We start from the raw sequence: 23323 nt of genomic DNA, 5'->3' as shown, positions 1-23323 counted from the left end.
ATTATCCTCCTTCATATTCTTTCTTTCCTCTATGAATATATTTATATCGCTTTTACGGCTAACAATTTTTGAAGGGCAAACTTTCCAGGGACAAGAACAATTTGTGGTTTTAGTTAATTCTGTGTGCATGCTATGAAATAGAGCACTGGGCAGAGCAAATACTCATAAATGTTAGTTGATGCGACATTTCTCTCTGGAAATTTTATGTAAGAGCCCTTCTCTTCATGACTTCAAAGTCCTTCACCTACAGGATCTCATTTTCCAGTTAGAGAGATAACAAAGGATCATGGATTATCATCCTCCATTTACAGGTAGGATAATAAGTCAGGGAAAAATGATCTGCCCAGCAATGTAGAGAAAGTCCGTGATGTGGTTGACCGATTCTCTGTTCTTGCCAGCAACTCTCTCTGCTTCTTTCAGTGAGGTGCTATCCTGTTATCCCCAAACCCTGAACCCAAACAAAGTAGAATCAGGATTCCTACAGGTGGTCCTGAGGCCTGGACCTTCCATTACCTATTCTCTGGGTGCCCACCACTGTCTCTTCTTCTTGTCTCTTTTTACTACTCCCTAGTCACCAACAGGACAGCTCATCAATGCAGACTTCTGGTAGATCAATAGTCAACAATATCTCATTACTGCAGAAATCAGATTGTTCCAGCAGTCTAGTTCTGATTTCCCTCAAGTCAGAACATTTAAGGGATGAGGCACTGTTTGTATCCAAACTCATTGTGTCATTGATCTGAAATTCTCTGAAATTCCAAGTCACTGTCGTTTTTGGGGGCTGGGAGTTGTAAAACTCATCTATAGAGTAATAGTGGCAAAAGCTCCAAGATTCTGCAATTTTAATGACTTCCATCAGCTGATGTTGTATTGTCCTTCAAGATCCATTCAGGTCACCTTTGTGAGAACTAACACTCCACTTCAAAGTTGGTGCAAGTGAAATTCTCCTTCAAACATAAAATTTAATAATTTCTTATAATGCCTTATATTGGAGCTATTTATTAAAAAAAAAACTTCCTCACTGCTTCGATTATTGTAATCACAGTGTCCTAAGGAACATGCATCATACCATATTTACTTTGTAGTATCTTAAGCTAACACACTGCTTGTCTATATGACCATGTCGTAGGACAATGGCTCATATCCATAGAAAACTTTAATAAATGGTTATAGGATGAAATTTAATTCTCTGCACTAGATGCATAACCTTTAGCCATCTCTAATTCGTTCTGGACTTGGCCAGATTAATCTTCTTAAAAGAGCTCTGCCTTCATGTCATTTCCCAGCTTAAAAAAAAAAAAAATTCTTAGTATTCATCTACTGCCTGTTTAGGTTTAAACAGGGAAGCCTAATATACAAAAGTCAACTTAACTCATTCTTGTCTTACTTTTCCAGTTCTGTCTATTGCTATCTCCAACATTCATCCTTTACTGCTGATTCTTTGCACTGCTCCTTGTTCAACCCTTTCTTAGTTTTGCCTACATCTCTTTTTTCAAAAGTCATGGTTCCACCTAAAGTTTCCTCTCTACTGCTTTCCTTTCCTTTCTTTTTTAGGAAAGATGAAGAATGATAAAATATCCCTGGATTTTGTAGAGGAGAGATCATTAGTAACACTGGAAAATGGAATGTGGATTTTCTGTAGAGTTGGGGATGGAGGCAAAGAAAGGAGAGGTGGGAACAGATGTGTGACTCATTTACTTAGTCGTTTGGTAGCAGACACAAGTGTGGCCAGTCATACCACTCTGGATGAGCTCAGTGGTTGCAGAGGACACTTTGTTTTGGCTGGTCATTGGTGGAGATGGTAGTACAGGAATCTCTGGAGAGAATACTACTAAAGCTGGGAGAAGGACAGCCTCAGCATACTGGCTTTCCCTCCAAAAGCTTAAATCTGGGCTTCTATCATAACCTAAACCTGCTCCCCTCTAGTTTTCTGTTCATCTTTATTGTGTTGTTGTCATTTCTGGACCCCTTTCATGCTTAGACAGGTCCTTCATGGATTCCCTCCATCATCAATCATTTCTATGACACCTCAGTCCTCTTTCCTTCTACAAAACATTACTTCTATTTGTTCAAATACCAACCCTGATGAATCCAAGCATCTACTATCTTTGTGATATCTTTACAATAGTATAAACCAAGATGTGATGAAAAATGTTCAAACTAAGGCAAATTAGTTCTTCTTTAGATTTATTGTCACCAAGCTCAAACGGTCCCATAGAAGTGCCAAGGGTCACACTGCATTTCAGAGTTGGCTCATCCTCCCAACCTCAAAGGATTCTTCAAACATTCCACTTATTCATAATTATATTCTCATTTCCCCCCCCACACACCCTATATGGTCTTGTGTTTATTCTCTTTCTCAAGAGAGAATCTCACTCATATTTTTAAAGAGAACGTAGAAGGCATCAGATGGGAATTCCCCCTATATTCCATGAGCAAATCAGTGTCTGTGGCCTTCCTCTGTTTCTTCTGTCCTTCCACGATAGAGGAGCCATCCCTCACACCTACGATAGTTGATATGGCCTGGGCTAGGGAACCCAGTCATGTCTGTTCTCTGAAAAGACAATCTCTTATCCACCTTCTCTTGTTGACCCTATTTCTTAGTTTGCTCTTCTCCATCTGCATGTTAGCCTTGTTTATGCTCAAACATTTCACAAAATTTCCAAGGTTATCAATATCCCCTATGGCAATACCAGAGTAGACATTTTTCAGTTTTCATATTACTTGACCTCTTGGCAAAATTCAACATTGTTGGCCACCCTGTCTCCCTTGAAGCTCCTTGTCCTCCATAATATTACACTCTCCTGACCATCTATCTGGGTATCCCTTCCCTGTCTTCTTTGTAGAAAGTCAGTTCCCACCTTTTCATACCTGAAATTGATAGCAATGATAATAATGAAAGCAGAAATAATTAATGAGAAGCAGTTGAAGAAACAACTAACATTTGGTAAGTGCCTATTATGTGCCAGACACTGTTCTTAAAACTATATATGTGTTATTTCACTTAATACTCCCAAAGCCCTAAGGGATAAGTATTATTAGCTCCATTTTTATCTATGAGGGAATAGTGGTTCTAAGAGGTTAAGTAAATTGCTTCAGGCTGCACAGCTACTATATGAAGGAACAAGAACTTAAACAAAGGCAGTCTGGTTTCAGAACACCAAACCTTTATCACAGAATTTTAGTTTCCTATTTTTGGAGTTCCCAGTGTTGGACTTACAGCATACTCTGGTATATAACCACAATTCCACTTACCCATGTGTACCCATGACTCACCACTTTATATACCTGGCCTTGACTTCTTCTAACTCCAGACTTGACCAGCTAATTGCCCATTTGATCTTTCTACTTGGAAGAATTAAAAGTTCCCAAGGTAAGTCTGATGCAAAGCTGGTGCTCTCCTAGACTGTTCTTATTTCAGTATTTCCTTTGTCAGGCTATGGGGTCTTCTCTCACTCAGGGGCCAATATCCAAACTTAGGTCAATATGTGCTACCCACAGCCCTCTTATCTCCATATGTCATATCAGATACAAATCTGATTGGGTTATATCCTGGCTTAAACTAATTTAATAGTTTTATGTTGACTAATTAATAAATAATAATAAGAGAGGTAGGAAAAGAAACAACTAATATTTAAAGAAGCTTATCTCACACTACTCTCCTACCCACCCTGCTTTAAAAGTCAGACCTTATTTCAATAGGTACAATGTGCCATGTTCTCCTGACCCAGGACCTATCCTTTGCTGTCTGGAATTCTTTGCATCTCTTCTAGGTTAATGCTACTCAATTTTTAGTTCTTAGTTCAAATACTACTTTAAATAAGCCTTTCCCATTTCCCCAAACTAAGTTGGATCACTGTGTTACATGCTCTTATCATATATTTCTCATAAGGATAAAATGTATTTCTTTATTGCAACATTAATTTTATTTTAGTTAATTATTTGATGGATATCTATTTCTAAATTAGACTGTAAGCTCTGCAAAAGCAATGGTTTTATGATCACAAGAATAAGGACAATTATTAGAACCAGTGTTATAAAAACTCAGATGAGGAAAAATAGGCGATGTACCTAATAAAATATTTTTTCATTTCTATTTCCTATATAGTTCATTTATAAGAAAATCAACTAGTGGGAAGATAACAAGTATTTTGACAATGAAAAGATGATTTCATGTTTCTAGTTTCAAATGACAGGAAGTAATAGAAGGTAATTGTGTATGTGTGTGTGTAGGCAGATAAAAGAAAAAAGAATTTGCAGGGCTGGGGTTGTGGCTCAGTGGGAGAGTGCTTGCCTAGCACTACATAAAAAAATAAAGATGTCATGTGCATCTACAACTAAAAATACATTTAAAAAAGAAAAGGGATTTGCAATCAATAATTTCAAGGTGGATTTATAAAGCTAGACTCTTTGAGTCTGTCCACGTGAAGAGCTAATAAACTGGCAGGCAATTGAACTTGCCTCTGCCATCACATCTTGTCTGCTATCACAACCGTCTCAACAACTTCTGAGACCATATGGACAAGGCTGAGACAATCCCAAGGTTTGCTGGGCTGTATGATTCACAGAAAAATTTTGGTACTTGTAGGCTAGGAAAAGCCCCTTGGGATTAATCATAAATGATTACAAAGCAGACACATCAGAAGAACCAACACCTGAAGATGTTCTGGCAATGAAGACATGAAGACAAAGAGCAAGGTGATAGGTTAGATGGGCCAGAGGAAGAGCACGGCCTCGTGGACACTGATCATATTTAATGGTGATTCTCTGTGGAATTCAAATGAAAGGCATGGATGGTGCCTCATCTTGCTTCTCCTTTCTAACACCTAAACCCTAGTAACCTCTGTCATTCTCTGGTCTGCTAGTGTCCACCTGTATTTCTCCTTCATTTTCTCTTATTTGGTTTTTGTTGTTCAGGGACCAGTATTGCCAGTTTCATGATGGCAAGTATTCAAACACGTGGAAGCCGTTGGAAGGATGGAATGTTGCCATAAACAGGAAAAATTACAGAGCATGAAGTCCAGGGACCTGCATCTGTATTGTTCATGGGGCCCTGAGTTGCCAGAAAAGATTATCCCTAGGGAAGGGCAGTGCATTCTGTCAGCCTTTCACAGAATTCCTAAAAGAGAATTTTACACAGATCTTTACCTCTTCTACTTTGGAAGCAGCTCAGCTGGTCAAATACCAGACTATTAATTATTATGTTGACTCCCTACCCAAAAGGATATTGCCTACCTCAGGACAGTCCCTGAACAAAAATTAGAGTCATTCTTTTGAACCAAGTCCAAAACTTGGTCCATAAAAACTAAATTAGATTTTCCTACTTTCAGATAGCTCTTTGCTATTGGACCTCTGCTGTGCCTTTTATATCTTCCCAATACCTTATTTTGCTTATCTCACTGAGTTTTTTACTACCTGCAACCGGACCCATCTTTTTTCCAAGACACATCCCACTCCTAAAGTAGACAGGTGAGTTCTACCCCCCGTCTTTTTCTCTTTGCTTTATCCCATTCAACTGCAGCTATGAGGCTGAAATTCACAGATGGTAAATTTCAAGACCAGACCAGACCTCTCAGATAAGTTTCTTCACCTATGGTAATGCTAGTTCCAGAGCCTGGAATGAGTTGCTGGGAACCTGCTGGTCTGATTCTTAAAATAAGCACAGAAAGAGTTGTAGGTGAAAGGTACATGGTAGGTACTCAGAAAACATTTGTTAAAAGGATGCATGAATAAATGTAGGGGTTAAAACTGATAAATTTCCATGGAAAGTTTTATTCAATCCTCAATTTTTTTTCTCCCACTGAAACAAATTTATATTTATTCTGCAACAAGACTGCACAAAACCTTGTCAAAGCCTGTTGGAATTTAATATTTAGAGTAGATAGCAATACTTCTTCTATTCAGATAACCTCCCTCAAGGTAGAGCAAATATGTATGATGCCTGTAGGTTAGTAGGTATCTTGTGGACTGGAGACTATTGCTTCTTGATAGCTTTCTCCCCATTGCAGTTTGAAGGTGCAAGTCATGAATACATCCTTCTTAGGACCTTTGGGATGATTGTTTTAGTGATTTAGGAAAAAACTGTAGATTCACTAATTCTCTGTCTTCCTTCTCTTTTCCTCTCTAGGTTTTACTATTTCTTAAATTACAATGGTTTACTTGCTTCAAGGAAGATTTATCCTGAGAAGGTGAAGATGCCTAAAGTCACACTATTGGCCTTTTCTGTGGAAATGAGGTTTCAATAACAACTGGTGCTGGAGGTCAGTTCCCACCCTTGAGGAGTGTGTTAGTCAGCTAGTGCTGTTACAAAATACCTGAGAAAAACAATTTGAAAAGAGAAAAAAGACTCATGTTTTCAGAGGTTTCAATCCATAGTCAGCTGGTTTCTTTCTTTTTGGCCATGTGGTGAGGCAGAAACATCATGACAGCAAGAGTATGTGGCAGAGGAGGCTGTCAGCTCATAGCAGCCAGAAAGTAAAGAGAGAGAGAGAGAGAGGAAGAGGCCAGATGCAAGATAAAGCCTTCCAGGGCATGTGCCCAGTGACCCATTTCCTCCAATGAGGTCCCACCTCCTACAATTTCCACCACCTCAAAATAGTCTTATTATGAACCTATCCATGATGTGGTCAGAGCCTTCATGGTCCAATCACATCCCCAAAGTCCCACCTCCTAACATTGCTGCACAGGGATGAACCCTTCAACACATGAACCTTTGGGGGACATTCCATATCTGAGTTACAACATAGTGAGCTCCTGGGTGTAGCTCTTGCCTATCTCAACATGCTAGTCCAGCATCCTTATTAAATCCTCATCTCTAACTGTGTTTTTTCTTCATCTGCTCCATCCAGTGAAAAGTACTTCTAAAGCCAAATTTATGTAATTTCTAAGTGAAAGTCACAGAGAAAAACTGATTCTTGATAAGAGCAAAACTACATTTCAAGATCTTTGTATCATACTTTCATGTGGGAGAATGTTTCCTAGAAACATGTCCTTTCTAAGGACAAAATCCATTCCAGGAGGCTCATTGTAATTCAAAAATGTATCCTGGAAGCATCTTATATGCCCAAGAAAAAGAGCTCAGCCTTGATGCAGTCAGTGCCTTGTAGGGCTTAGGGGACAGGATCTGAAACAATATAAATGGGCACGAATCACAGTCAGGTCATTTAATACTCAGGTGGCTATGAAGTGCTTTTGGAGTTCTTAATCCATCACTTTCTTCATCTGTACAAAGGGAATCCTATCACTACCTTATGGGATGAGTGACAACTGATGCAATTACAATAAAGTGTCCATTTCAGTGAATACCCCAAAGTGGTTAGTTTTGTTTGTTGTTGTTAGTTTGTAACTCTTACACTTATTAACTATCCTACATCTATTCAGTTCGAGCTGGCAATTTTGCATCGGTGAATGAATATGAATAATCAAACCATATGTTAGAAGTTCTCTTTGCAATGTGCATATTTGTTTAATAAGGACAGTAATATGGACAAAGCTCCAGTCTGATAATCAGATGAGCTAGATTTTAATTTCTATAGCAGTTCTGATTCTTAATTTGATTTCAAATTTCTCAATTTCCAAAAATAGAAATTATTCTCCATTTCAGTTAATCTCACAGAATAGGATAGGTTCCATTGAGATGAATGAATTCTGAGATTGTAATAGACATTTTTAGTAGCTCAAACTACTTTTTTTGTTTAGCCTCAGTTATTTTTAGAAGTATTATTTTAGACTCATCATATTTGGGGCATTATTTTGTCTCCAAAATATGCTGTACTTCGTTTCCTCTGAAGTGCTCTGTTTAAAAAAATTCACCAAATAAAATTCATGTTACTATCATCAATCATCATTTTACTTATGAATTGGCATTTATTTTGCCACAAACACTCTAGGTTTTCCAACATAACCAAATGCCATTAGTTTTTCAAATTAATACTTGTTTTATTACAGTGTGTAGAAGAAGTGTTGGCTCAGCAGGAGGGTTTCTCAATCCCAACAATGAAAAAGCAGGTTGAGACCAGAATCTTTCAATCTCTTTTTTTTTTAATAAGTGTCAGTAGATAATATGAAGGATGAAAAACAACTGGGAAAGGTACTCATGACCTTTCCCTTGCTTTATAAAAATACAATTTATCTCTGTTACCCATGTTTTCTTCTTTGTTCTTCCCTGGATTTCATTATTTCATGTAACTCACCATATGCAACTATTTGTCCATTGATTTTATTGTAGAGAGTTCTGACGTTTTATTCTCTGGGATAAAAATCAAATAGCAAATTACATTTTGTATTCCAACAAGGGTTCATCTTTTCCATTTTTTTTTTCTTTCTTTAATTTTTCTTTCTGCACTTCTGAGTCTGGTGCTATTAATTATTAAGGAAATTTAGAAACATGCCATTCTGGGGTTCTAGTGCAATGGGGGAACCTATAATGAGAAGACAGCAGAGTATATTAATAGAATCCAGAAGGTCAGACCAAGGTTTTTTTTCTTAACGTTTAGGTACTCTTGTGTCATGCTCCATCCAGCTTCCACTGTGGAGACTCACTATGCATAATGACTGGGATTCTGGAGGAAAGAGAGTTGGTATATTATGATAAACCAACGCACCTTGCAGCTATTCATTTCCTGTGCTTAGAACTTAATTTATTTCTCAGTCATCTGATGAGCATAATGCAGAGAGAGTCTCTGGTTTTTATCTACTCTGGACAGGATAGCATATTGCTCTAGTAAGCATAATGGGTGGAAATTAGGCTCAGAATTCTGGCTGAAGAGTTCTTCCCATGTGAGGATAATAGATACAGATAAATCACCCTTTCTGTGCAATGCTTTTATAGTGAACCAAGGAAGAATGGCGTGGGGAGGAGATGGTAGCCACAGTTCAGTAGTCTCCATGAATGGCTTCGGTAAATAGGAATAGTTTGGTGTAAGAGCTGATGTTGCTTTTATTGATTGTAGATCTAAAGGGTCTTTGCTTTTCAATACAGGAGGGGGACTATGTGAGTGAAGTTTATTGTCACTTCTCGACTCACTTAGTCCCTTTTTTTAACTTACCTTTCTATCTGCACCACAAACAGGCAGTATAGTTTGCCTACCTAAAATGCTTGACACTAGCAAGAAATTTTCTACCTTTGTAAAATTAAAAGTAAGAGTTCTAACAGAATAGATCTCAAAACATCCAGGAAATTGGAGCTTTTTCCCATGAGGAAAGCTAATGTAAGAAAGCTTAGAAGATGGTACTATGAAAAGAAGAAATTAAATCAGTAAAACTAATGAAAAATAATAATCCCTGCCAAGCTTCTGAAATATAGTTCAAATATCTCCTTTTATATATAAACATGGTGTATGTAAATGTTATATAAATAAAACTCTATGTTATTATGTACTTTTCAAAGTGCATCCGGAGTCGCTATCTCACTTGAACCTTACAGTAAGGAATATGGGCAAATAAAATTCTCATTATTCGTCTGTTATAAAGATTGAAACTCAAAAAAGTAAAATGATTTGTTCAATGTCAGGATAAATTAGTAACAACACCTCACAGAATATCTGACAAGTAGAAATCACTGGGTAAATACTTGAGTTAATGGATACATGACAAGGGGGTCGATCCCTAGTTCACTTTTTTCTCTAATACAACTCTTCAGAAACCCCTGTTGCCTTCTGGTATATTATAGGTCAGAGCATTAATTTGATTCACCCTACATAAAGAAAGTTACTCTGTCTGTTGTTCACTCTGGGTGCAGTTTTAACTCTGTACCCTCCTTTCCTCACTCCTTATGAGAGAAGCAGTTTTTATAAAGTTTTAAGAATGAGAATATGGGTAATCACAGTTAAATCTTCTTCTTCTTGTAATTCAATATTGAGAAAAGAAGACAAGGATTTAATTCTCAGTACCAGGTGGTCTGTTCAGTTGAGTTGCTTCTAATTTATGTAGAAGCACTAGCTCACCTTTCTTTATAGGAGTTCCTAAAAAGTGATGGGAATAGACTGAAAATTAAATCATAGTTTTAAATTGAAATGAATCTTTCAGTGAATCCCTTGTACAGACTCTCTGAGGAGGTATGCACAGGAAGTGAAAAGTCATGAGGAGAAATAAAATCCAGGACCCTTGAAGACATTGAAGCCTCTGGCACACATGACTGTACCAGATGCTAAACACAGTCCAACTCCTAGCATCTTAGCATAAATGCTTACACTGAAAGTCAATTCATATCAATTCCCACTAGCCTATACAACATGTCCAGCTTAAAATAACCACAAAAATTGCAAGGTATCTCAGAAGGAAGTGAAAGCACAGTGTGAGAGACAAAGAAAGCAACAGTAACAGACTCAGACATGACAAAGAGGTATTAGATAAAGAACTCAGAAGTACTATGATCAATGTACTAAGAACAGGAATGAAAAACAGGTAACATTCAAGGAGAGGTAGGTAATGGAAGCAGAGAGATAGAAACAGAAGAAAGAATCAAAAGGAAATAGTAAAAAAATTAGAAATGCTGTAACACAAAAGAGAACTCTTGTTTGATGGGCTCATCATAAATTGTAGAGACCTGAGGATAATAAGGGAGACTGAAGATTCGGCCAACTGAATTTCAGTACTGAAGTGCAAGGATAAAAAAATAATGAAAACCATAAAGCAATATTCAAGAAATGTGAGCACATTTTGAAAGGTGTTAACATATACATAATTACAATGCTAGAAAGAGAAAAAAGAGAGGACAATGGAAGAGAAGAAACTTTTAAAGTAAAACTATCTTAAACTTTTCCAAACTTTATTTCAGTCATTAAATCTGAGACCAAGGAAGCTCAAGAGAATAAACAGCAAAAAACAAAAACAAAAACAAAAAACAAAACAAAAAACAAAAAATCCCAGAATGAACAAACAAAAACACCCCTAAAAGTTAGGAATGTTATATTTAAACAATAGCAAATTAAAGGCAAGAATTTTTTTGAAGAAAGCCTGATAGGAAAAAGGGCTGGGGAGACTCCTCACCTATGGAGGAGTAGGGGTAAACATTGACAGCAAACCACACCAATAGTATCATAAAATCTTTCCAAGGTTGAGAGAAAAAGTGATGCCACCCTAGAATTCTGAATCTAGATGAGATGATTTTTTTTTAAAAGTGATTAAAAAACAAAGACTTTCAAAGACATACAAAACCAAGGAAATTCATTGACAGCAGCATTACCTTGCAATAACTATTTCAAAAACTGAAGAAGAAATTCTTTAGGGAGAATGACAATAAACTAAGAATAAAAACTCAGATCTCAATGGAAAGATTATAAGAGAAAGAATAAAGGTTAAAGCAATTCTCCCATGATTCTTATTATTTATTTAGCTGAAGATAATTGCTTGTCCACAGTAATAATAGTGACAATGTATTGGGCGACTATACTATATGGAATAGTGAAATGAGTAATAGCAATGTCACAAGGAGCATAAAGGAAAAATTAGGAAGAGTTGGCTCCCTGCAATTCATGTGAAGTGGTATAGCACTCTGAAGACTGACCTATTTTATTTAAACGTATATGCCAGAAACAATCAACCATTAAAAATTCTAAAAAAGTGTGTTTGAGAGGAGATACAATAGGATCTTATAAAATGCTGAATTGGGAGCAGAGCAACAGAACAACATTAAGGGAAATAAAGAAAGATCAAAAGACATGAATGGAAGACCATTGCAAATATGATAGATATTAAATCAGCAATACTGACAATTACTTTATATGAGAATGATCAAAGTATACAAAGAAAAAACAGATACTGTTAAAATGAATCTCAAGAAAATTCTGAATTCCATATTGTTTAAAAGAAACAGCATAAATATAATGCACATGATAAAAGTAAAGATGATGAAAGATATATCATGGAAGTCATAATTAAAAGAAATCTAGAATAGTTATGTTAATTTCAGACAAAGAAGATAGAAAGCCAGTAAAATTACCAGGATTTGAGATGAATTACATAATGACAAAGAGCTAATTCTCCAAGAAGAGTAACCCTAATCTTTGAAGTGGTTACACCTAAAAATACAGCACTGAACTACATGAGACAAAAGCAAATCAAAATAAAACAAAAAACCCTGATAAAATGATAGGAGAAATAGATTTTTCTTATTTAGAGAATTTGACATTCTTATTATTAGATCAAGCCAGCAGATAATCAGGAAGAAAAAACATCAACAATCAACTTGATCTAATTGACATTTATAGCATTTTCTATACAAAGAATGATAACTACACTTTCTTCTCAAGCACACATTGGAACATTAACCTAGAGAGACCATATAGAATTAGAATCAGTATAAAATACATCTTCACAAATTTAAAAGAATAGAAATCATACAAAGTAATTTATTAAATTGAAATGAAATTAAACTAGAAATTCACAACAAAAAAATAGCTAGAAAAACTACAAATATGTGGAAAGTAAACAATATACTTCTAAATTATACCTGGGTCAAAAAAAATCTCAAAAGAAATTTTAAAACCTTTTAATTAAATGAAAATGAATATTCAATATATCAAAATCTGTGAAATACAGACAAAGCAATGGTTAAATAAAAATATAAGGTCTTAAACACATGCATTAGAAAAAAAGAAATCCAAATCTTATGAAACTAGAGAAATAAAAGCAGGAAAAATGTTATATTAGCGTAAACTGAACAGATGCTTCACAGAAGAAGAAATACAATCGATCAAAAAATATATGAAAAAATGTTCATTATCTCTAGCAATTAGGGAAATGCAAATAAAAACTTCTCTAAGATTTCATCACACTCCAGTCAGAATGGCAACTACCAAAAATGCAAGCAATAATAAGTAAGTGAGTTATAACAGGTCAGTTCACAATAGCTAAACTGTGGAACCAACCTAGATGCCCTTCAACAGATGAATGAATAAAGAAATGTGGTACATAGACACAATGAATATTACTCAGCCTTAAAGAAGAATGAAATTATGACATTTATAGGTAAATGGATGGAACTAGAGAATTATAATAACAAGTAAAATAAGTCAATCCCCAAAACCAAAGACCGAATGTTTTCTGATAAGCGGGTACTGATCCATAGTTGGGTGGTGGGTAGGGAAGAATGAAAAACCTTTGGATTGTGCAGAGGGAACTGAGTGGGGTGGTAGGGCTGTGGGGATGGGTAGGACAATAGAATGAGACAGCCATTATTATCCTATATACATGTATGATTACAGTACTTGTGAGACTTGGTACCATGTACAGCCAGAGGTAATGAGAAGTTGTGCTCCATTTGTACACAATGTATCAAAATGCATTCTACTGTCATGTATAACTAAGTAGAACAAATTTTAAAGACTTTTAAAAAAGAAGAAACAAATTTCATAACTCAAAGTAGGGCGATTCCTTGAAAGACACAATTTACTACAACTCACATAAGAGAAAATAATCTGAATAGGTTCAAGGGAATGGTGAATTTGCAAAGCAATGAAGAAACTGAATTAATAACCAATAACTTTCCAAAATAAAGTCCCCTAAAAAGGAAAACACTGGCAATTATTCCAACTATTTAAATAAAAAAAAAAAAATGACACCAATTTTCAACAGTTTGGGCTAGCAAATAGAGGCAAAGGGAAAACTTGTTAACTTATTCTATGAAGCTAGCATTACTATAATATTAAAATGGATAAAAGTATTACAAAAAGAAAACCACACACTAATTCCACTCGTGAATATAGATGCAAAAGAAATTCAATGAAATGTTAGTAAAGAAAACACAACCATGTATAAAAAGAATTACACACTGTGATAAGTTGAATTTATCACAAGTATACAAAGTTGACTCAGTATTTCAAAACCTATGTATTCCATCACATCAACTGACTAAAGAACAACGACATTGCCACATCAGTTGGAAACTCTCACTCTATAACCAGAAGGAGGACAAGAATGTCTACTCTCACCACTTACATGCATCACCACACTGGAAGTTCTAGTTACTACAATAAGACTATAAAAGAAAATAGAAGACATACAAATCAGAAAGGGAAAAAAGTGAAACTGTCCTTATTCACAAATGATATAATTTCCTATCTAGAAAATACCACAGTACTGAAAAAAAAAAAAAAAAAAAAAAAAAAAAAAAAGACAAACACACAAAAATCTGTTAAGAAATGTCCATCGTGTTATAGTTGGATCTGGAATGTTCTCCAAAAGTGTTAAAGATACTACAGCAATGTTCAAAGATGAACTATTTGGATTATGAGGGCTGTCACTTGATCACTGGATTAATTACTTTGATGGGTTAGTAATTTGAATTGACTATTGGGAGGTGGTAAGTGTAAGCAGGTGGGCATAGTTGGAGGGATGAAGTCACTGGGTGCATGGCCTGGGGCACTATGTTGCCCCTTCCCCTCCCCTCACTTTCTCTCTCTCTCTTCTTCGTGGCTACAGGAGCTGAGCAGTTGTCCAATGCCGAGCCTTTGTGTCATGATATTCTGGTTTGGAACCAGCCAACAATAGGAATCAAGCCTTGGATACTATGAGTCAGAATAAATATTCCTTCCTATAAGTTGTTCTTGTTAAACATTTGGTCACAGTGTTGAAAAATTGGCTAACACATATTTGGTAAGGTTGAAGAACACAAGGTTAACATATAAAGGTCAATTACCACTGTAATTCCAGCTACTCAGGAATTAAGGCAGGAGTATTACAAGTTCAAGGCCAGCTTGGGTAATTAATTGAGGCCTTGTCTCAAAATAAAAATAAAAAAAAAAAATAAAATAAAAAATAAAATAAAATAAATAAAATAAAAAATAAAAGAGCTGGGGATGTAGCTCATTTTAAGAGCATTCATGGGTTTAATCCCCATTACTTCCTCCCCTAAATTGGTTAGTTTCCAAAATAAATGCAATTAACAACTATATTTTAAAATAAAACAATACCATTTACAAGAGAAACAAAACCATGAAATAGAGGGTATAAGGCTATTAAAATAAAATTTATATGCAGGAAAATTTAAAACTCAGGTGAAATCGATGAAGGTCTCAATAAGTGTGTAGATATTCCATGTTTATGGATTGGTAAATTCTATATTGTTATGTTAGTTTTTTAAAACTTTGTTTAAAAAATGGGATTCACAAAATCCCAATAAAAATATTGGAACTATTTACTTTTTTAGCTCTCAACAGATTGGTTCCACAATTTATGTAGAAAATCACTAGAGCAAGAATCCCATCTTTCACAAAATCACCTCACGTTTTCACAAAAGTAAAGTCAAACTGGATCTTAGACTACACGTAAAATGAACACTATAAAATTTCTAGAAGGAAAAACAAAATTTAGCTAACTTCAGGTTTTTTAATGAGTTTTTGGATACAACATCAAAACCATGATCCATGAAAAAATGATAACTGATAAATTGATAAGGTGAATTTTACCACAATTAAAAACTTCAACCAGATAATCCAGCTGTACCGCTTCTAAGCACGTAGCTAAAAGAATCAGTGTTGGCATACGATAGCTATACCCCCATGCCCGCTATGCCCCCATGCCCGCGTTTCTCATGGCACTACTCACAGTAGCCAAGTTGTGGAATCAGCTTACTGTCTATCAATGGATAAAGGTACAAAGAAAGTGTGGTCCATACAGCAATGGGGTGTTATTCAGTCATAAAAATGAAATCAGGTCATTTGAGGGAAAGTAGATGGAACTAGAGACCATCATGTTAAGTCAACTGTCAGACTCAGAGTTTTCTCTCATGTAGAATCTAGGAAAAAGAAGGAAAGGATGTGAAAGGAGAAAGAGGCTATGAGAAAGGGGGTGGGAGAAGAGAGGGTAGTAGAGAAGATCAATATGATAAGGATGCATGAAAAACCTTGATTTTATACAAATAACACGTACTAATATTATAACAAAAATTAGTTTAAAAACCTACTCTGCAAAAAATGCTATTAACACAATAAGAAAATCACAAACTGGAGGGTGATATTTGTAAAACAAAACAATTGATATAAAACTTGGATTCAGAGTATTCAGAAATAACTGAAAGAGTAATTAATAGAAAAACAAATCACCCAATTAAAAATTTGGAGAAGTTCTGCTAGACACCTCACCAAAGATAATATACTGATTGCAAATAATTATACGAGAAGATATTCAACATTATTCATCATTAAAGAATTGTAAATTAATACTGAAATACCAGTACATCTATTAAAATGGTTAAAGTCCAAGAAAAAATGCCAATACCAATTGACACTAAGAATATAGAGAAATAGCAACTCTCATTCATTGGTGATGAGAATGTAAATGGTGTAGCTACTTTCAAGTCTGGTACAGCAGTTCGTTACAAAGATAAACATAGTCTTTCCACTGGATCCAGTAACCACCCCCTAGGTATTTACACAATTGATTTGAAAACTTATATGCACACAAAACCCTGAACATTAATGTTTATAGAGGTTCTATTCATAATCTTCAAAAATCAAAGCAAGCAAAATGCCTTTCAATAGGTGAGTGAATAAACAAACTGTGGTATATCTACACAATGGGATACTATTATTCAGTGATAAAAAGAAATGAACTAACAAGCTGAGGAAAGACGTGGATGAATCTCAAATGAATTTTTATGCGCAAGAAGCCAGGCTGAAAAAAAGCTACCTATTGTGTGATTCTAATTATGTGACGTTCTAGAAAAGACAGAACTAAAGGAACAGTAAAAAAAAAAAAAAAAAAAAAAAGTAATAAAAACAATCAGTGGATACTAGGAGAGTGGAGGTACAGAGCTGAATAGATGAAGCACAGGGCATTATCTTCAGAAGCTATTTTCTAAGGTATTGAAATGGTAGACATAGAACTGTATGCATTTGTTGATGACCATAAAACTTTACAGCACAAATTTTCCTCCTTAATGTACAGGCAATTTTGAAAAATTCATTTACAGGGTCAGAGGATCTCAGGATGGAATGCCAAATTTGAAAAAACAATTTAATTGTGTTACAAAGAAGCCAGAACAGCTCACTGAAGAAGGTGAGAGGAAAAGGTGCTGGCCTATGTGACCACAAATAAACAGTGCCTATAAAACCAAAGGCAACAGAGACTACATTTAATACTATCCTAGTTAATAAAGATGTGCCCGCAGGAGCTCAGGTTGGCAGTTCTGATATCTCTGTGTATGTATATTTGAATTGCACTAATAAACGTAGGGTAGACGGTGGGAATCAGAGTACTTACTGTTGGAGTGTGAGGTTAAGTGTAACCAAAGACAGGGGCAAGAGTCAGCTATGTGATAATGGATCATACTTAAAGACATCACTATTAACCCGTGTCTACTTCATATAGCTATAGACGGTGCCGTAGTGTGAGTCTGCAATGTCCCCCTGGGCCCATCTGCTGAAGGCTTGGATCTCAGGGTGCCACTGTTGGGAGGCAGTGGAAGCTTTGGGAGGTAGGACTCAGTGGAGGAAGTTGGATCATTGGGGGCATGTCCACCTCTCTCTTTGCTTCCTGTTCACCATGAGGGGAACCTCCCCTCTGCTACTCACTCCCCACCATGATGTTACATCTTACCACAGGCCCCAAAACAACAGAGCCAACTAGTCATGGACTGAAACTTCTGAAACTGAGAGAATAAGTTTTTCTTCCTTATAAGTTGTTTTTCTCAGGTATTTTTCATGGCGACTGAAATCTGACTAGCACCTGGTTACAGATATGTCTAAATATATAAGAGTTGTAGTCACACAGATATTCACTTTCTGTGTCAGTGGAAGGGTCTAGAAGCAACTCCCCCAGGAACAACATTCCAAGATCAAAGAAGAAAAAACAAAACCAGGTTCAGATTCCCATAGCCTGCCTGTGGTTATGGCCTAATCATTTAATAAATAAAGGAAACCTCCATTATGTCATGGATTGGAGCTGGGCTTATCCGCTGGTATTGTGCAGCTTCAGTTTTCTTCACAGTTGTGATGATATTCTAAGATTGTAATGGGGGTTATGCTAGAGCTTGCTGAGAAATGAGAATGGGATTATTACCCTCTTTAGATGTCAAATACCAGGCCCAGGAATCTTTTATGCCATGAACAGGGCACAAATAAATAGACTCATGTATAAATAATATTATAACAGATAATAAAATGAGCAGTAAAACTATGTACTCAAAGCTTTATATGTATCATCTCATTATCTTATTGAAAACACAGAACAATAAGTTTAGGTAAACAGTACTACTGTTTCCATTTCACTGCTAGGGAATCTGAGAATAAGAGATTTAATAACTTACCCAAGGTTACACAGCAAGTAAATGAAGGAGCTGGAATTCTAACCTACGTACTTGAACTTCTGAGCACACATTCTTTACTCATGTGGAAATTGCTTTGCAAAGGTAAGGCACTATTAAGCCATCCTTGCTCATTGTAAGAAGGACACTATATCACTGACAGCACCATCTGCTGTGGAGCACCCACATTTAGAAAGAATGGAGGCTTTTTTAATGATCCACCTATTCTCTGAAGCGTGAGATTTGATTGCCCATCATTTAGAACATAAGTGCTTTAATGGCACAAAATAATTTGGATCATGTGGTATTTTTTTTTCTCCACCATTTAGAATATAAAGAGCACGTCTGTGAAGGCAGTGTTGCTAGAAGGCCAGAAGAAATGTTATTGCTGGATAATGGGAAGGAATCCACTGACTCTTACATGTCTCTCTAAATGAATGCAATGTGAATAATACAAGCATCAGTTTAGTGAGCACCTAGTATGTGCTAGGCACTGTTCTAAGCTCTTAATACATGTGCTCTCACTTAATCCTCATGACAGCTCTCTCAGGCAAGTGTTATTTACAGGTCTTATAGAGCAAGATATTGGTAGACATAGGGAGTGATTTAGCAGACTTAGATCATAAGGCTAGAAAATGGCAGTCAGGATGTCTGCTTGCATAACTTGTGCTATTAAAGTCAAGACTAAACCATCTTCCTATGGGAAGTTCACATCAAATGACAATTAGAATGTGACAGATTTCAGGAACATAGATTTGGGTATCAGGGAGACACTAGAGTTCTGTGATTGCTTGTAGATAACTGAGTTTTTCCCTTCACTCTTACAACGATCTTTGCAATAGGTATTCTGCTCATGCAGTTAAGAAAAGCTAATTATATATTCAGATGGAGTGTACTCTTCGCATATGTCATAGAAATGAAGCATGTGTTGCAGAATGTCTGTCTCATTCAGTTAGTTTTAAGATTGTGGTAGTGAGTCCACAGCTCAGAATTTGATCCCTCAATGGGCCGTTTAGTTGTGCATATCCCTGTGTGTGTTTTGTGTTTTCCACTGACACAGAAATCATCCTTCCCCCTGTCACCACCCAGCAAATGGCCTATTGTCGTCCGGATGAGCAGATCAATGTTGTGATAAAACAGAACAGAATTCCTGTAGTAAGGACGATGAGTTGATGATGATCTGTTTATTTACAAAGCTGCTTAAAATTCTAGCAAGACACTGCATCTCTTTACACAGTAAAGCAGCAGATTCTTCAAGGCAAAACAATGACTCAAAAAATGTGTCCACTTGGTCTCCAGGCCACATGAGGAGAGCTACTTATGGCACCTCACAGTAATAAGGGACTCTCAGATCTCTCTGGGTCCTTATGCCATTGGGAAAGGCTATCTTACAGGGTAATGAGACTCTTAGCACTGGGTGACTTGACAATTTTATCTGTCTGATACCTGTACAAACTAGCTCTTGAATTGGTCCGAAATCTTGTACTTACTCAAGGATAACTTTTTACTTTAGTTTGCCAATGTTATAAAATAAAGTTATTCCTACATGTCTTTGTGGGATCAGGAAAGGCCTGGACAGGATTCACACAGAACTACCCCTGACAGATGTGGATTTCCCTGGTGTAGGACAGATAAAATTTGGGGAAAATTCTTCGGTGATCCAAACCAGTAAACTTTTTCTAGCCATGACATTTTATTTTGATTTTGTCTCTGAAAAATATTTTGAAAATATTATTTACACACATGAATAGCCAGATGTGAAGATTAGAAAGTAAAAACTATAAAGTAAAATTATAAAGTGAAAAGTATTCATATTTGTCAAAAGATATAATCACTGTAACTACCAGTGCTAGTTTCTCATCCCTGTGACCAAAATACCTGATAAGAACAATTTAGAGGAGGGAAAGTTTATTTTTGCTCATGGTCTCAGAGGTCTCAGACCATGGTTAACAAGCTCCATTGCTCAGGGTCAAGCTGAGGCAGAACCTTGTGGTGGGAGAGCACAGGAGGGGTAAAGCTTCTCAGCTCATGGCAGCCAGGAAACAGCAAGAGAGGAAGAGTAAGGTAGTAGGGACAAGATATATTCCCTAAGGGCAATAGTCCTGTGACCTATTTCCACCAGCCATGCCCACCTGTCTACAGTTACCACCCAGTAGTCCATTTTAGTTATTATTCCATCTACTGGATTAATTCAGTAATGAGGTCACAGCTCATCTAATAATCTAATCATTTCATCTCTGAACATTCCTTAACACATGAGCTTTTGGGGAGACACCCTAAAGCTCAACTGTAGTATTACTTATATGTCTTCTTATGCAAGGTATAACACAAGTTCACTTTTGCAAGCTGCCTGAGACATGGACAGAGAGTGACATTATCTAAATATATTAAGCATTTCTTTATTTGTCTGTTTGTTCTTTAGAGATATACATGGGAGTAGAGAAGCGTTTTTTAAAGTTTGTGGTTGGAATAATACCCAGGAAAAAATCTATCTATAATATTAGAAAAATATTAGGAAGTTATATGTATTAAGACAGAGGAACCCACAGCAAATTGGATAGGGCAGCCCCAAATAAAGATTATGGGCAAAATTAGCCTTCCATCTCAATTAAGGGTTCCACAGTTGAGGCTGACCTTGTATGTTCACAGCTATTATTTCAAATGCTTGTCTAATTCAGTTGAAAAGAGGAAAAAGACTAAGTCCCCCCTGAGTAAAGGACTGTTCAGGCTGATCCCACTTTGAAGTTCTACAGGCACACAGCAACTTGGCCCCTTGGTGCAGGACCCTCAGATTGCTGCTCTGACTTGTTATATCCCCCATGGGAGGAGCTACCCACCCAGCCTAGTTTCAAGAGGAAATATATAATGCCTTTTTTCAGTGCCTCCTCATCTGCCATTTTTGATGTGTCTCCAGGTAAACAAAGGTAAGACTGCACAATTGTTCTTGTTAAACAGCCTGATTCTCAGCATAGTGAGGACCAGGAAGGGAAAGAAATGGAACGGGAGGATGAGGGGGTCTGTGAGTGTGGGCAGTGTTTTGTTTCTTGGTTTGTATGTTCAGCTTGTAAAAAAATCCTTTGGCCTGTGAATATGTGGAAGGAACATTCTCTGAATATATGTTTCATTAAAATTAAAGAAATAAAAAAGCCTGGATATATTTTGTCAGTCATGGTAGATGGGCAGTAGTCTTACGGTAAAAATATCTAATACAAAACTCTTGTATTAGGACTTTTGAATTTCAAACCCAACACACTCAGGTATTTCAAATGCCTGAAGCAGTATGCTTCGGTTCACATCCTTAGCAGTCAGAGTCTTGTAAACAATGTAGGCTGGCTTTGCTCTTCCCTTAAGATTGCTTTATTTCAGAGAAGGGTGGGAAAGTCTACTAAACAGAACTAAAGCCATGTCAGCTGTCTTATAACTGTGGATAATCAGCCCTCCTTGGCCTTCCCTGTAGACCCAAATGACTTATGACTGCAGAGTACAGCTACCTTTTTTAACATTCACCATAACTTCAAGAGTCACAGAATAACTTTTCCTTTTTCTTAACAATGCCTCATTTTCCTATAAAATGGGAAGGATAATATGTTCAGGTATAGGAGAAAAGTGTGCCAACTTGTTTATTTTTCCTATAGGAATGTTAGTACTGGCTTTCAGGTTAGATCATTATAATAGAAAGGCTGCATGATCTGATCTAAAAAATAATAAAATAACTTTGGTCTCTGTCAACCAAACTATACATTTTAAGTGAACACACACACACACACACACACACACACACACACACACACAAATGCTGCCATTTGTGCACATTTTCCTAAAGCTTTTTGAAAACTGCTGAAAGTTTAATCACTAAGTCAGTTGCAGAAAGCAGAAGTTAACTAACAAATCTTATTCCCTACACCACACTTACGCAATCAATGATCCTTTTACAGTGAAGCACAGTCAAATGGAGTCTGACTGCCTGGTATTCTGTAGGAGGATAAGGCGGGTAGGATGAGGGGGATAAGAGATATAAAGGCTGAAGGAAGGGGGGATATCGACTCAGACAAAAGCCATCTTCTCCAAGGTTACCCATTGGGTATTTACCAGAGCAAGAATATGGTCTAAATTTTAGAGTGTATTGTAGTGAAGGTAATAAAATGGAGAAGGGCTCAAAATGTTTTCCTCTAGATCAGTGTTCACTTGTACTCAGCTGCCCAGCTCTGAACCCCACAGAGGAGCAATGGGAGCATGCTCACCAGCAGTACTCAGGTTTCTGATCTCCCATGATGCACTATGTCTTCGAGTTGAACAGTGGAGATTGATTGCAATCTGGTGGTTCATCCTACCACCCAGCTTCATCCACATGAGACCTGGAAGAGGAGAGAGAGCAGGTCTTTGCTAAAGGGCAATAACATGGCCAAAGACCAAAACTATGATCTCCGTTAAATGATCAGGGCTCAACCTCTGGTTCTATTACTAAAAAGTGCTGAAAAGATAGGTGGTCCACCTGAGCCTTATTCCTTCATCTATTTCCTCATCTATGCTCCTTTCCAATTAGATGTAATAATGCAAGGTTGTGCTTAGCATAACATCTTATAGACAGCAAGAGCCCAGTGCATGGCAGCTATTATTCTCAGAAAGCACAGACTCAGAAACTTCCTGGGGTTATAGCCAACAGCCCCTCCAGATGGTGACCCAGTTACGTGGACACTACACACTCCAAGTGTGAATTTGACTGCCAGGTCCATTTAGCCTCTCAAAAGCAAGCACTAAAGACTCTACCTACTCTTTCACCTCCTCAGCATCTCTCACCTGAACAAGCTGTGTCCACCAGCTGTCCTCTCTGTACGTGCATGGATCTTCCTTTCCTTCTCTGATGACATTCCCTTTCTGATTCTCTTTCCTGTAGCAGAATTTAATTTACCTGGGCTAATAATGCAATTAGGATGTTGCTTGTGAGGTGCAAAGAAGTAAACTTACATATATAGCTAATTAATGTTAAAGTCACCAGGAATTTTTTTTTCAAGAGAGAGGAAGCAGTTAATTAATATTTCCAATCCAAGAACAAATGATAGTGTGCAGCTTGCATACTAG

Source organism: Sciurus vulgaris, assembly GCF_902686455.1.
Source record: "Sciurus vulgaris genome assembly, chromosome: 11".
In the NCBI taxonomy this organism is placed as follows: Eukaryota; Metazoa; Chordata; class Mammalia; order Rodentia; family Sciuridae; genus Sciurus; species Sciurus vulgaris.
This window is presented reverse-complemented; position numbering follows the sequence as displayed.